The sequence below is a fragment of the Mesocricetus auratus genome, unplaced genomic scaffold, assembly GCF_017639785.1.
Source record: "Mesocricetus auratus isolate SY011 unplaced genomic scaffold, BCM_Maur_2.0 Super-Scaffold_100008, whole genome shotgun sequence".
Lineage (NCBI taxonomy): Eukaryota > Metazoa > Chordata > Mammalia > Rodentia > Cricetidae > Mesocricetus > Mesocricetus auratus.
Window position 1 is genome coordinate 43,639,135 of NW_024429192.1, and position 16,589 is coordinate 43,655,723.

At 40.1% G+C, this 16,589-nt stretch overlaps 1 pseudogene; it reads left to right on the top strand.

Annotated features, from left to right (window-relative positions):
* Window positions 1-3,756: 3,756 nt before the first annotated feature.
* LOC101834639 lies at window positions 3,757-4,950 on the top strand (annotated as a pseudogene).
* Window positions 4,951-16,589: the final 11,639 nt, after the last annotated feature.

Genomic DNA, 16,589 nt, shown 5'->3' on the forward strand with positions numbered 1-16,589 from the left:
ATCTTGGACAGCAAACAATCTCGTAAACTTCAAAAAGGCAGAAAAGAAAGTGCACAGAGATCATAGTGTCTTGGTATGTTAACCCTGTCACTGTAGTTTTGGATATAAATGGCATCAGTTCTCCTGAAGAACTGGTGGACATAACAAGTGATTACTTATTTTGTTTTACATATTTTAAAATTAAAATATAATTACAATATTTGCATGTTTCCCCTTTTTCCAATCTCTTCTATGTTCCTCTCTCAAATTCATTGTTTCTTTTTCTTTGTTGTTGTCTCATATGTGTGTATGCATATACATATCCATAAGCATATAAATACAATCTACTGGGTCTGTTTATAGCTTAAATATATATGCTTTTGAAGCTTATTACTTGTTATTGGATTGTCAATTAAGGGGCTCATCCCTGAGGAAGACTACTCCTGCTCTCAGCATCCATTAATTTCCTATAGTTCTTTGTGTAAGGGTGAGGCCCTTTGAGATTTGTCCTTTCTGTATTAGCATGTCTATTGATGTTCTTGTACATGTCTTGTTTAGGCAACTGGACATCTACTTTTGTATCCCCCCCCAATCAACTAATACCCCTCACCCTGTTTTTTCCGTCTCCCCCTTCCATAAACAAGTGATCACTTTCCACTAGAGGACCAAAGGAAGGGAGAGAAGGAATCCTTTAGTCCATACTGGACAGGAGACTGCTTGTTGAGCCCAGTGATGGCAAGCTGAACCCAAGCACGTGTTCTCTTCATAGCATCATGGATCTGTCCATACAGGTTGCACTGCCAGTTGTGCTGTGTACTGGGCATGCGGATCCAGAAACGGGAAATAGTCATTTATGCTCTTGGAGTGTCGATCCCTTTTACTCAGAAACAAGAAGAAGATACCAGAATGGAAGCACTTTGTTTCAGAGGACTGCCCTCTGCAGTTTAGAATTTCAAAATTGCTTAATAGTTGGTTGTACTTATCTTTATTCCCCATAGCATTTTAAGTAAATGTCAAATACTAGTGAATGAATCCTCTGAATTGGGAGCCAATTTGCAGTTTTCACAGAATTCTGGGTTATCCTGGAAAGAAAAGGAAACCCTGATGTAGTCAACCTCTTCCCATTTGCCATTTCATCTGTAGACCAGATGTATTTAAAGGATGGTGTTATAACTAACATAAGGGTGTTGAGCATATGAGAGCTTACTCTATTTTCTTCCTTTTCAGTGAAACAATTCCAAATGCAGTGTAGCATTAAGATTTAGGCTATCTTCCAGAAGCCATGTTTTTCCACCCTTGAGCTTATATTGAAACCATACTATATTGCAATACTGAGGGTGAAATGACTAATTAGGGAGGGTCATGTGGGAATGGGGGCAGAGAATGTAGTTTGTGAAGGCACATATGAGGATTCACGGGACTAGGTTCAAATATTAAATATAATTTATTTCGGGGAGAAGTCATTTACACAAGAAGTAGATGGCTGCTGGAGGTTCCTGCTCTAAGGATCCGTACAGGCTGCTCCCTGTGACCCGGTACAAAAGAGAGCCACCTGCCCGGATCCCAGACCTAAACTCACTCCCTATCATGTCCTTGCCTGTGACCACACCCAGATGGACTAGTAAATTATATTGCAATACAAGGAATGGAACTCTCAAAGAGTTAATGGTTAGGCAGGCCCCAGAGATCTCCAGACTAATGCACATTCTTGCCACTGCCCATGGTTACCCACCACAACTACGTGGTAAAACTCTGTTGTTGGACATCACACATTTTGGCTGCAGGACATAGATCCCAAACTGACCAGGAAACTTCAGGAAAAATCTCGAGGATCTGCAGTTCCTATGGGTGTCTCGAAAAAGCCAAACCATGAGGCAAGGGATTTTATACTCTTCTCACTGGGGAAGATGACTGTTAGAGGTCTTCCCTTTGAGGAGATGTCCCTGCCACATTTGCTGAGCAATGTTAAAACCAACAAAAATAAGCAACACGATGTGAATTTAGCACTAGCAAGAGTCATTAATGATTGGAGGAACATGGCATGCAGAGGTTGAAGGGGGCCACTGTGAGTATGAGCAGGAAGAAATGGACAGGCTACCTTGGAACTCAAACACTGAAGCAGAAACAGCCCATCTACCAGGCAGCAAAGTGATTTATATTCCCATCTTAAAACACAAGTTGACTCTTTGGGAAACGCAAGCAACACTAAATTGTGGTGCTGGTGCGGAAAAAGCCCCGAACAGTAATTACTGAACCAATCACTCTTGAAGTAACCTTCAAAAGTCAGTCAGGTATAAATTGTTCTAATCCCAGAACCTACACATTCTGGTTTTGACAGCACAAAAAGCAATTTAACATAATTAATATTTTAGTCAGTCACTTAATGAACTACTAAAAGTAAAATACAGCAATTTTTAAGGATTCCTTGTTACAATGAGACCACAACATGAGATCTACATTTTAAGCAAAATTTCAGGAACACAATATAATAACGTTAACTACAGATAGCAGGTTGGCTAGCAGACTCTAGAATCTGCTCACATAGGTGCCTGAAGCTTTAAAACTGTTGATGGAAACCTGTTTCTTTCTCCCCAAGTCCCTACCAAAAACTGCTCCCTGTTCTATGAGTTTTACCAACTCAGAGCCTCCTGTAAGTGGTCTTGTACAGAATTTGTTTTCCCAAGTCTGACATTTATTTAGCATACTGTCCTCCAGGTTCAGGCCTGGTTTCACACATGACACAATTTTATTCTAAAGGCTAATTAAGATTCCACTGTATATATTGTATGGATTTTCTTATCTTCTCCTTCATGGACATTCATGTAAGTCATTTCCATATCTTGGTTCCTATAAATAATGATGCAGTGAGCTCAAGTGCTATAGTTTCTTTGCTATTCTAATTCCTTTAGATCTGTGTCTATAAGGATCATCAGATAATGAGGTGACAGCATTTCTTTTCTTTTCTTTCCTTTTTTTCAGTTTCTTGATACAGGGTTTCTCTGTGTAACCATCATGCCACCATAACTTTCCTGGGACTCACTTTGTAGACCAGATTAGTCTCGAACTCATGGAGAGCCACCTGCCTCTGCCTCCCAAGTGCTAAGTGCTGGGATCAAAGGCGTGTGCCACCAACCCCCAGGGAGGTGACAACATTTCTAATGTTCCACAGTGATCACTTGGTCTCCCATTTCTCTCCACAAGTACAAGACTCCATTCTTCCCTGTATTCACTGACACTTTTTAATCTTCTTATTTGGGGATCATAGCCACTGTATGAGGTGTATCTTATTGTGGTTCTGACTAGCATTTCTCTGGTGCTTCTATTGAGGCTGTACATACTTTTTCATACATCAATTAGCCATTTGCATGTCTATTCAAATTCCTTACTGTTCACAGTGCAGAACACAATGCAGCTTGGCAGGATACACACTAAATGGCATAGGAGGATAAGTGTTTCACGTTAATTGGAAAGTTAAGGCCTTTCTGCCTGGGTAGATTTCTCACATTCCAGAAAAGAAACAAACAAATGAAGCAACTCCCTAAACCCTGGGGGAAAAAAAGCAAAAAATCAGAAAAACTGGAGATCCCCCCCATGGAAGGCCTCACCCTCTCTGGGGAATGGAGTAGGGATTGGGAGGGGGCCTGGGGGACTGATGGGAGTGGGGCGGGAGGAGGGAAGAGAGAGGGAACTGGGATTGACATGTGAAGCAAGCTTGTTTCTCATTTGTCCCGGGAGCCTTGGCTTCTCCCAGACTACAAGCTCATTCTCATGTGCAAGATGAATGTGGTCCAAGATGACTTCTGCATCTCTGGTGAGAGCACGATGCCAGGGATCCAGGTTCCAAGGTGCACTCTGGCAGATGAGCTAGGAGAGCTATGGGAGAATCCCCTCTTCACAGACTGCTGCCTGGTGGTAGCTGGCCAGGAATTCCGGGCTCACAAGGCCATCTTAGCAGCTCGCTCTCCAGTTTTCAGAGCCATGTTTGAACATGACCTGGAAGAGAACAGAAAAAAACACATTGAGATCCATGATGTGGAGCCACGAGGCTTCAAGGCAATGATGGGCTTCATTTACACTGGGAAGGCACCAGACCTGCAAAAGCTTGGCAGTTGCTCTTCTTGCAGCTGCTGACAAGTATGGCCTGGAATGTTTGAAGGTCATGTGTGAGGATGCCCTCTGGATGGACCTCTAAGTAAATAAGGCTGCCCAAACACTCATCCTGGCTTACCTACACAGTGCAGAGCAGATGAAAACCCAGGCACTGGATTTCATTACAGCTCATGCTTCTGAGATCTCTGAGACCTCAAGCTGGAGGACAATGGTGGGCTCATACCCCCACTTGGTGCCTGAAGCATACAGCTCCCTGGCTTCTGCTCACTGCTCTTTACTGGAGCCGCCTCCCAAACTCCTGAAGCAATCTTAGAATCCTCCCAGTTCTGATCTACAGGTGTACTCCAGAGGCAGCAGCCAGCATTGTTACCCAGGACTCCTGGGTAGACTGGGGCCATTGTAGACTTTTCAGAGAATCTGTGGAAAGGAAGCATGCGGGCGTAGGCCTATAATAACCCTGGATTGTAGCTGAATATAGGTTTGGTGTAGGGAGAGCACTGTATTCTAGGATACCATGCAATTGCTGCAATGCTTTGCTTTCTCTACAGCGAGTTGGATACTGGGCATTCAGTTGGGTTGTTGCCCCCAAGAACACCCCAAAAGCATTTGTTTGATGGATCCTGACTAGATTAGACTGAGCAGAGCATATGGTCAAGGATTTAGAGCAAAGGAGAAAACAAACATGAATGTGTGCTTACAAGAGACAAGGAAGAGAAAGAAGATAGCTTTTCTCTCCTAACTCTGTTATGTGTGGACTGGAGGATTGACTCAGTTGGCCAAAGCAACAGTTACTACAGAGGAGCAGTTCATGATTTCAGATCTCATCATACATGGGTGACACTCAACCTTCTCTAACTGGAGATCCGGAGGACTGAAGTTCTCCTCTTGTGTCTGTAAACTAAACACACTCTAAGGTGAATGAAAATTTGATAATCAAAAAACAAACAAACGAAAAACCCCACAACCACCTGGGGGCAGTATACATTCAATGAGACTGCAGCAGCGATGCCACTTTCCTGTGTCCTGTGAAGGCACGGGCCACCACAGGGGACGGAAGCTCAGACTGCACAAGATTCTTTTCATACTTGAGAGAAGAGCGTGAATTTGTAAGAAAAACCACAGACCAGGATGTGTAAAGAAAGGAGAAACGAATCTAGGCAGCATTTATAAATGCTTCTCTAGCCAGCTGGGGTAAATATGCACCTGTGCATATTGTATGTGCAGATGAGAATGCAAGCTACAGCCAGGCTTTAGCCAGAATCCTTTGGTTAGCGTACAGTGTTAATTAAGGCACAAGCGTTGAGTTTGATGCCACTGTAGGGTGATGAACTTCCAATTCCACAGCTATAACTTGCACTCCTTACCCTTGGGAACCTCTTCAAAAATGTTGCTGTTGGGCCTGGTGGTAGTGGCGCATGCCTTTAATCCCAGCACTCAGGAAGCAGAGGCAGGTGGATCTCTGTGAGTTTGAGACCAGCTTGGTCTACAAGAGCTAATTACAGTATAGCCTCCAAAGCCACAGAGAAACCCTGTCTCGAAAAACCAAAAAAAAAAAAAACACAAAAAACAAAAACAAACAACAACAACAAAAAAACTGTACTGTTGGTTATGAGAAACTGTGGGCTACTCTGTTCATAGTACATCAAAGAACATCCCGCTCCTCAGATGGCATAGCTCTGTGTCCTGCTGTGGGGTGCATATGTTAAATGGAAATGACTTGTAGCATATACATGTCCTTCATATGGGGCACGGCACACCTCTTAATGTACAGCTGGCAACAAGGACAAGGGCACAGAATCCTGTCAACAGAGCAGAATGAAGCAAGGAACCACCACTTCCTGGTGACTCCCTCCCCTCCCACACAGCTTTAGGTTAAGTTGTTTAAAACCTTCAGAATATAATGCAGAAACCAAAATAAAGCAATTTTACACAGTGGCAGGAAGCTATGATGCCGGCACTGTTTTACCCGTCAGCGTCACACGTAAATTTCAGAGCTAGGGAACAGTTTTTCTGTGTTCCAAGTTCAAAATTTAAAGGAAAAAAAGTAAACAAATTCTGCAAATGGAAACCGTCCTTAGACTTAGACCTGTCTGCCACTCTTACCACGTGATGAGGTGGGATGGCCGTGTTAACGGACATGACATGTAATATATACACATGCTTCCCAGAGAGGGCATGTTAATAAACAAAGCGTAGAGAACCTAAGCTATGTCAAGCTTTTCTCACATTTAAAAAATGTACAACTCGGGAGCAAATGTGTTAGTAGGCTGTCTAGAGCAGACAGCATCAAGCATACAACAAAGCGAGTTTTAACATGTGAAGGGGAAACCTCAGCAAAGTCCTTCAGCATTGTCTTCATAAATGGGCATGACCCTGCCAAAGGCCACACACTGTGCAAAGCTACTAAAAAGATATTTTGTTTTATTTTTCCCTTGAGAGAGGGTTTCTCTGTGTAGCCCTGGCTAGAATAGAACTCACTCTGTAGACCAAGCTCAAACTTTGCCTCTGCCTCCTGAGTGCTATGATTAAAGGGAACCACTACCTGGTATTGTTTTGTTTTGTTTTATTCTTTCAGAATACAAACCACAAAATCAGTTTATAGGAACTGCTTTTCTAAAACAGCTACCAAAACAATACAATTCCCAGAAATCAAAGCAAACCAAAAGTGCTAACTGCCCTCTTCTAAAATGAAAGATATCCGTGTTCAGCCATGTGACTGGGAAAGAGAAGGGCCTCATTCTACTTGGTGACCACATGGCTGGAAGCGTTGGGAACAGAGCTGGCAATAGCTGTCTTGGCTTCCCTGTTCCAGAACACAGGGAAGAGTTTCCAGCTGAGCTAAAGGAGCTCTCTGAATTTCAAACTTTACTGATCAGAACCTCCTTAGATCAGCCTGCTGACTCTTCGATGGGTGACTGACTCCTTTCCAACACATTTTCCAGATCACATAGTGTAGATTGTCACACAATGGTCCTGTTTTGTAGGAACAAATGCGAACAGGGTATGGCTTAGCACATGTCACCCTTGGCAATAAGGAAGCTTGTTTCAATGTCTTTCCAGGATCTCACCAGAATCAGAGTTGAGGCACAGTCTCTGTGATTTTACTGACTCTCTCTGTTTCTGCATCCCAGCCAAAAGTATTTGTCTTAAGAGTGTCCATCTAGAGATGGCTTGAGCTCTTTAGATGATGCTCGAAGTGCAAGCTTCTAAAACAGCTGAAAGCATCATCTAAACCACTGCCCTTGTTTTCCTGAGTGGGAACTGTTAATGCTGGGGTTTTGTGGCTCAGCTACTCAAAATATAATAAAAAGCAAACAATATCATCTAAAAGTAATAAGTCAAAATATTACAAGCACAAGCTGGGGGTGAAAGAGGTAAGGACTTATAGAAGGCATTAGTACAAAAGCAACTACTAAGTAAAAAGCTTCCTAAACCTAGAAGTCATTTATAAAGGAACAAAGAATGATCACATATGAAAAGCCCACAGCAAATACATTGTATGCGATAAATAATTAAAAAAAAAAAAACACAGAGCCGGGCGGTGGTGGCACATGCCTTTAATCCTAGCAGGGGCAGGTGGATCTCTGTGAGTTCGAGGCCAGGCTGGACCGACAGCCTCCAAAACAATACAGAGAAACCCTGTCTCGTAAAAAAAAAAAAAAAAAAAAACACACACACACACACACAGAATGAGTGCAGATAAGTCACACAAATTATATCAATAAAAATGTTTCAACTTTTTATTCAAAAAGGAAAACTCACATTACTGGCTGCTAGCAGAACTCCATGGCATGTTTAAGAGACATTTCTTAAACAACATGAGCAGGAAATACTGGAAATAGAGGAGGATGAAAAGTTACACAGAAAAAAGAAAAAGGAAATGAAGCTGGAAATGTCATACCAGAAAAAGTATAGTTCATATCCTTAACTTGAAATGAGATGAAAAAACAAAACAAGACACTGAACAGGAAAGAAAAGAACAAACTCACAGCAAAGCTCTAGCTAAATGTACATGCACAGTAGCGTACTGCCCACTTTCAAGAGGCAGCAACTACATGCAGTAGACTAGAGTGCATCATTGTAAAGCTATGGCAGATTGCAGGGCAAATATATAAGCAATGACAGGGGAAGCAAGTAAATAAGTCAGAGCTTGTTTGCATATGCATTTATTCATGCAGACTTACATTTCAACTGTACAGATTGCACTGTCTTTTGAGCACATACCGATCTTAATGAAAATTGATCAGATAGCAACTAACATAGGAAACTATCCATTTCAAGGAGGAAGATTAAACCAGTCAGCACTCTCTGATTACAGTGCAACTAAATTAGAAAAGTTTGGGTGGGTGTGGTGGCATACTTCTGCAATCCCAGAACTTTAGAGGCAAGAGGACCAGAAGTTGAAGGTCATTCTCAGATACATAATACATTTGAGGCAAGCTTGAACTACATAAGACTCGGTTTCATAAAGACTAAAAACAACAACAAAAAACTCTGAAAATTTTTAAAAAAACATTCTCTTCCAAATAGGAATCTTGAAACTCTCCATTTTAAGAAAGGCTACAAAAGTGTAGAAATTTCTAAAAGGAGAAAGCCCTAAGTATGGCACTCAATAGAAGACATGTCAGCCAGAAATCAGAGAATAATGTCTCATTTTAAGGATACTTTCTTACAAATGTATACAGAGAAATTGTACCAGTTTATTCATTTAGCATAATGATTTCTGGTGTCATTCATTTGTCATAATTTTATTTTTTGTGGCCACATAAAATTCCAGTAGACAGATGTACCATATCCTCCCCATCCACTAGTCTGTTAGTGGTCATCCAGGTAGATTCCATTTCTTATATATCATGAACAATGCAATTATAAACTGGCATTCAAGTTTCTCTATGGTATGTTGATTTCTTTGGGTATATAATCAAGAGGTGTAGAGCTGGCTCATAAGGTGGTTTGATTGCATATTTAGGAAATAATGATTTTGATAGTGGCTGCCCAAGTTTACATTTCTACCACCAATGATTTCTAGGAAATTACAACTTTCCAATATTGACTCACTAAAAAGAAAAGCTTAAGCAGAACAATTTTCTTAAACAGAAAAGAGTTTTCAATGAATTAATCCTTAATTTCTGATCAGAACCAAGTAGTTTCACAAGGGGAGTGTACCAGGTTCCAGATAGCAAGTAATTTCAACAATTTAAAAACTATTCCCCAAAAATAGAAAAAAGAAATAAAACAAAAAAGCAACTTTACATATTCTTATCATGAACCAAGTATAATTCCAATATCTAGGTTTTATACTTCAGAGTATAAAGTATAAACTTCATAAAGCTAACACAAAAATGAATAGTATATGCCAATACATTTGAATGTTGAAGTAAATGTTGGAGAAATATTAGCAAGCTTCATTCATTAGCATAGTGATAAATGTAACATTATGGCCAAGTAGGAATTATTTCAAAAATATAAATATTAGTTAATATCAGAGAATGTACTAATTTATCATATAAATAGGTTTAATGGGGAAATTTTTGCATATCTCCATTCATGCACAAATTTCTTGGATAAAGTTGAACATCTATTCTTGGAAAATTACAAATACAGATCACGTATACATGTTTTGGTACTTAGTGGATAAACTGGAAGATTGTCCCAAAAAATCAAGAGTTGGTACTATTTTCATTGCTACCTAATGGCATATATTAGGCTTCTAAACGGTAACATTATGCTTCTTTGTGTGGGTGTTTATACAGGAAATGTTTTAATAATTATCAACTAAATTTTATGTGTGTTTTGTGCACACTTTTGAATATGTTTCATAATGTAATGGTAAAACCAGCTCTATAATATGAAGATGCATACATATATTTAAAAGATTCATTTGACGTCATTTATGTTCAGTTGTACAATTCAGATTTGTGACTGATGGATACAAAACCAGTCACAGCAAGCAAAAGAAGTGTCACAGATTTGAAACGGATGCATGATATATAAAATGGTCTGTGGCCTTTTTATTGCTAGTTATAAAATTTTACATCAGCAGCAGTTGATATATTGCCAAGAAGAAAGGCACAAACATTCTTAAGACTTAAATATGAAACTTTGATGTGCAGGTCACGAACAATGAAAGTTAAATGAGGGTTTTAGCTCTGGCATTTAAGGAGCCTAGAGCTCATCACTCTTATCCTTAAAAAATGTGCAAATTGAAAAGCAACATGTTTTCTTTAACCCACCACAGAACTGAGATTTTTTAGGGCAAGGACAGCATCATCATGAATGGGGAAAGCAGGCAAGTCGATTGAGATTGCTCACCTGACACTGGAGCCACTGAATATATGAAGAACCAATGGGAATACTTACACCATGATTTTGATGGATTCTGAAGGCTGAATCTGGACAAGCAAGGAAATTACTCATGGGGTCCATAATTTTAAAGGATACTTCGTACATGTATTAGTTCTACCTCTAGGAAATACAGTAAGCTATGAAGATCTGAGAGATTTTCCTTATGATTCTGGTGAGGAGAATGGAAGGTAAATTGTGCCCGGAGTGTTGTCAACAAGGAAGCTCAGTTCTCATGGGAACAGATATTTTTTCTGACCTCATTCCACACCAGTGGTGGAAAGGTGTCTCTATGCATCTACCTTGACTTTCTGCTTCACCAAGGTGGGAAATACCATACAACTAGAAATACTTGAACTACTTGAAAAATTGTTTCAGAGACACAAGCCCCCTAAGAGATGGATATTTAAATTTGAAAAACAGTAATCCCTCTCTGCTATCTGTACTGTCCTACCACATCAAGCATATTCCAGTAAGCTATTAGTAGATAACATCTGGAGGTCTTGCAAGACACATAGACTCGTTGACAAACAGTGCCAATGAGCTTGAAGTGTAATGGAAGATGAAAATAACACCAGAAGAACTGGATGACTTTGTTCTTAATAAATACACCAAACATTAAAGTGAGCTCAACTTTAGCCATAACAAAATTCTTATTCTAGAGGTCCATTGTATTACCTTTCAACAGCACATCTGGTTTTCAACAATGTATAACAAAAGGAAAGAAGAATTTTCGAAGAGAGAAATCATCAAACTCAGATACAGATGTGACATAAAATATAGGAATTACCAAACAGAAAGTTTAAAATAATTAGGACTAACACAGTAAGAGGTTTAATGGAGAAAGGAGGTAATATACAGAAACACATAAACAAAGGAAACAGATGTCCTAAGGAGAACTCCACAGAAAATTCTAGAAAGATTTTGCATGATTAAACAAAGAATCGCTGTGTTCAAAGACAGACCAATACAGAGTGAAATATAGAGGTAGAAAAAATATAAAGGGAACAGAACATCTAAGAACCATAAAGACAGTTTCAGAAGTAGAGGGAAAGGAATAGAAGAAGCAAACATTCAACCAAGATCACAGAGGATATTACACAAGCAGATGGTTGGTGTTCTTTTGCTCTACTCAGATAGGAGCAGCCCAGGACCCACTGGCTGGACAGACGCCTGCAGGGCTTTAGAGCTCCAAGCCCTGAGAGCTGTGGGTCTCGTGCTCCAAGCTGTGGATACTCAAGTCTCTTTCTTTGGACTTTAACAACCAGTTGCTTCTATGGTAATCTCCAGTGATGAACAGTAGCAGCAGTGGCCAGGACCTGATAGGATTACAGCTCCTGAACCTGCCGTGAGTGCTGGGAACTTCAACTCTTTTCAGCACCTGGAGCTACAGCTGTTGTGCCTAATGTAGAAATTCTTAGGCCTTGATAATGTCTACTGTCACATCTCTTAGGCTACTATCACAGCTTTAGAGTAAACCCTTGGCCCTTAGGAGTTGGCAGCTTCCGGAAGCTCTTTTGGTGGCTGAGGTTTATAGTGTCTATCTTTTGTCTCTTATTCAGACATCTGTTCCCACTCTCATTTTCTTTCTTCTTTGACTATTTCTCACTGTCCCTGCTCCTGTGCCTTATCACTTTTACTGAGGCCACACCTCCAATTCTGTTGCCACTTTTGCTACCGCTACCCCACTGCTGTTGCTTCTGCTACCTCTTCTTGGTATTACCAACTTGGCCCACTCTACAAATGATAAAGATCAGGTATCGGGAAATCAAAAGCAAAACAAATAAGTGTCCTACCTAAAAAAAATCCTATTGGGAGTGATGTTGCAATGCCAGGAGGCAGCTGACTCAGAAAATGATCTGAATAGCTTGCTTCTATAGCCAGAAGGGGGTGTGACAAGGGTCTATACACCAATCAATCAGTTCTTCCTGCAAATCCAAGGCTGCCCTTCCACTAAGTACCATATAGACCAGAGACTCTCAACCTTCCAATGCTGTGACCCTTAATACAGTCCCTTAGGTGGTGACCCCCAACCATAAAATTATTTTCATTGCCTCTTCAGAACTGTAATTGTGTTACTGTTTTGAATCATAATGTAAATATCTGATATTTGGGATTTCTGATCTGTGACCCCTGTGAAAGGGTCTTTTGACCCCCCCACGGGTCATGACCCACAGATTAAGAATCACTGGTCTAGACCTTTTGTTGGGCCATGTGAGGAACTGCTTACCAGTCTAGCTGGGTGAATATGATACGGGGTTAAAGTTCATAGATGCTGGAGGTAGCAAGCCAACCTGGTGCCAGCTGCTTTAAACTTTGTAGCCATGACTGTTCCTTCTGGAGCTGGAGCTGTGCTCCTGAGATAAGTAGCTGTGGTTGCCATGTAGCTTCCTCAAGCAGTTTTGAAGTGACCAAAACAGCTGTGCTGAGGCAAGAGCAATCCAAACAGCGCTTGGTTGAGAGTTCCATGGTCAAGGCAACCATGGTTCCAGGAAACAAGCTAGCTAGTTTTAATTTGGAAGTCAAGCCACCCTGAACACCACCTTCCTTTATGGAAAAATATTAGGTTGGTGGGAAAAATTGCACTTTCACACCATGAAGACCATGAATTTAAATCATGAACTTTTTAACTAGGCTCAAGTATATCTTTATTAATCAAAATGGGAACCATTACAATCAACACATTTTTGCCATTGAGAAATAAATTCATTTATTCTTGTGCTTTAAAAATCTGTGGTTTAGAATTCAACAAATTCTGCATCCTGCTGATTGCAGAAGAATTTTCTCTGTATTATTGAAAAGTGTCAAAATCATAAGCTGTAGTTTTTGCTCTTATAATTTGGTTCCAAAACCTTTCCATGAAATTTCTATGATTTTATCCTTTCCTGTAAATTCAGATGTTTTAAAATCTCAATAGCATGAATCAGTTAGACTTTTGCCACCTGGGGTTTCATCGAGTAGCAAATTTTTGTAATTTATTTATTAAGAGCCTTGGCTTCTTATCCACTGTGTAATTGATCACTAGGCATTGGGCTAATGATTTTGTTTTTACGATTTACAGAATTGAGGTTAAAGAGATGGCTCAGTGGTAAAGAACACCGGCTGCTCTACCAGAGGACCTACATTCAGTTCTCAGCACCTTTATGTTGGCTCACAGCTGTTGGTAATGCCATTCTTAGGGATTTGATGGATTCCCTTTTCTGGCTCCTGTGGGAACCAGGCAACTCAAAAGAAAGGAAGGAAGGAAGGAAGGAACGAACGAACAAACGAACGAACGAAAGATATTTTAAAAGACTTATAAAACATATCTACATTTTTTACCTGCTCATGTTTCCTTTGGTTATAATTAAGCAAATTATGTATTTCAACACACAGCAGTTCCTAAATAAGCTGTAAAACACTAATTTTTATCCTTGTCACAGATCTCATGATGATTTTTTGACCTTTTATCGTGCCTGGACAGTTTTCAATGCTTCAGTCTGGCAGGTTTTGTGTGTGTGTCAGACAGTACCTGGATTCTCAAGGAAAGTCTCTTTGCTGTGATTTTGTCTGCGTGGTTCCCTTTTTTCTAGTAACTGAGCTCTCTGTGCACAGAGAGCTAATGATTGGTTTTGCTATTTCACTGATGGAAACAAACACAAACTTGACTGATAGAGGCAAGTAAGAGCAAGTCATATCAATGCTTGTTAGGTCAGGTTAGCAAGGAAGATTCTCTAGTATAAAAAGCAAACTAGGTAAGATTTTTTGTGCAGTACACTCAAGCTGAAAGGGTTTGATCCAGTGTGCACAGTCATTCAGTAAGAACTAAGCAGCAGCAGCAGGTGCCCATCTGTTCCTCTCCTCCCCACTCTCCCCCTGCTAAATGTGGGTGCTTACAATTTTTCACTTAAAAAAACCTGCAAACTGCAGAGCATCCTTGGAAACAGTAGCAGTTAGCACTCAGTGGTGGGAAGAGGGTAAGTTTTTGAGGTACATGGTGGTTTCCCACAGGAAATCCATCATGTAGTTAAACTGACTTCAAGAACAACTTAATGAGGTGACAGTTTGCTTAACATCCTGAACCCCCCTCCCCAGTTCATTTCCAAACAAGGTGGTAATTACCAAGCAGTTTCATCGCCATAGTACCAAGAATAGTTCTACCTTGCAACTCAACCAATGTGTATGCAAGGAAAAAATGTTTCTAGACAAATGGGCTCAATGCGTTTAATAGCACAATCACCTGATTTGGGCCAAAACCACTGAAGAACTTTTGCTACATTCGCTGAAGATGAAATAACCACGGGAATTCTATCCTGCAAATTATTCTTTCGGTTCATTTCAACAATATTTCAGAAAATACCACATGAAAGCCTTATTTATGAGTTAGACAGTTATGCAATGGAGGCAAATAAGTTAGGGCCCAGCAAGATAAAGCACTAGAGCTAAGAGAACTGATTAAATAGGTTAGCATGGTGGATAGAATTGTCTATACGCAAGGTAGGAACCATTATGTGTTTGCACTTTCTCTACTTTAGTTATTTGTTTATTTGAGACAAGTTCTTGCTATGTGTCCCAGGCTGGCCTGAAATGACCCCGCCAGTTCCGATTACATGTACAGCTTTTCATGACTTTGTAATGAGTCCTTATCTTTTAGCACCCAGTTGCTCTTTATTTTTATTCCATAACATCTCAGTGATTGCCTTGTTCAATTTTTCCATCACATAATTGCATTTCAGCCCAGTATCACCACTCTCCAAAAAGGCCCTCCATTGCCAACCTCTCCTCTCATGGATGGCCCGCTCACAGTCACTAATCAGGCATTTTCTACTTTATCTCTCCTTTAGAATACCTCAGTTAAGTCTATCTAAGCATGCAGTGCTGATCTATAGTGTCTGTTGGAGCTGAGAAGATAGTGTTGAGAGTTTTATACATAAGATTATAAGCAAAAGCCTTGGTGCTTCACTGAGGTGTGGTTCTGGGAGACTATAGTGGTGAGCTAGAGGAAATCTCAGGATGAGAGATAGCCTTTTAATTCTGAGATCTCATAGTCATATGGTGATAGTATCTGTCACACTTCTGACAAATGGTTGGTCCTATCAAATCATGGCCTAGTCCATGTTTTCTAGAGGGTGAAGTCCCTATGTGGATGAAGACATGAATACATGAATAAATGAAAACCAATAGCAATGTGACTTCCTCTGGAGCAGAGTTACAGACATAGACTTGTTCCTTTTTATGTACTGTGGACTGTTTTAAAGAGAGAACATTGTATTTTCTGGGGAAATTTTATACTGTAAAAGAAACTAAATGACTGAATACTCTTCAGTCATATCCCAGGCATGAAGCCTGCCAAAAATTATATGTAAATTGGTAAGTGCAACTATGTTTCAATAAAGCTGACTTGCAAAAACAAATGATGAGGTGGATTTGGTCTATGGGCTCTGGTTTGGTAACTCTTGTTCTGGGGTAAAGAATAAAAGGAAAGGGAGCAGTATTAAGATTGAAAATTTGTATACAATTCAATCATATGGATCCTTAATGTAAGTGAGAATTTGGTCTTTTATTTATAACTTAACCATGTACATCTAATGTGAAATATCTACTAAGAAGATATGTGACAGTATAATTTTGTTGAGAAAGCATGATGTTGGAGACTGTGTGGGGAAAGGATCGTAAGGCCCATCCTACCAGTGTTAGAAGTAGAGAGGCTATTTTAAGTAAGCTGGTGAATAAACAATGATTCTTGGTCTGGAGTGGGCAGCAGAGATGTGATAGTAGGGCACTGGTAACTCAGATCTTCTATGTTAAGACATGGATTTGAGAGATTTGCCAAAGAAGCAAGATGGGTTTTAGATTGCATTTGAGCAACAGGTAATAGCACAGTTATCAAGACATGGAAGATAGAGAAGTAACCAAAAGTTCACTTTCTGAGAGATTTTATTTTTTCAAGTCCGTAAGATGTCCTGTGATAATACCTGATAAAATAAGCACAAGTAAAAGTGGGACACATTTAAAAAGAAGCAGAAGAAATATTGAAGTAAGACGTGATTAATTCATGATGAATAAACTTGGAGGGGATGCTCTTAAAAGATTGTGTTCTACAGATGCCACATCTCACAGGCCACTGGGGACTTCTTAAATTAACCATGCACATCACTTTCTCCCTCTTCAGTGTAGGA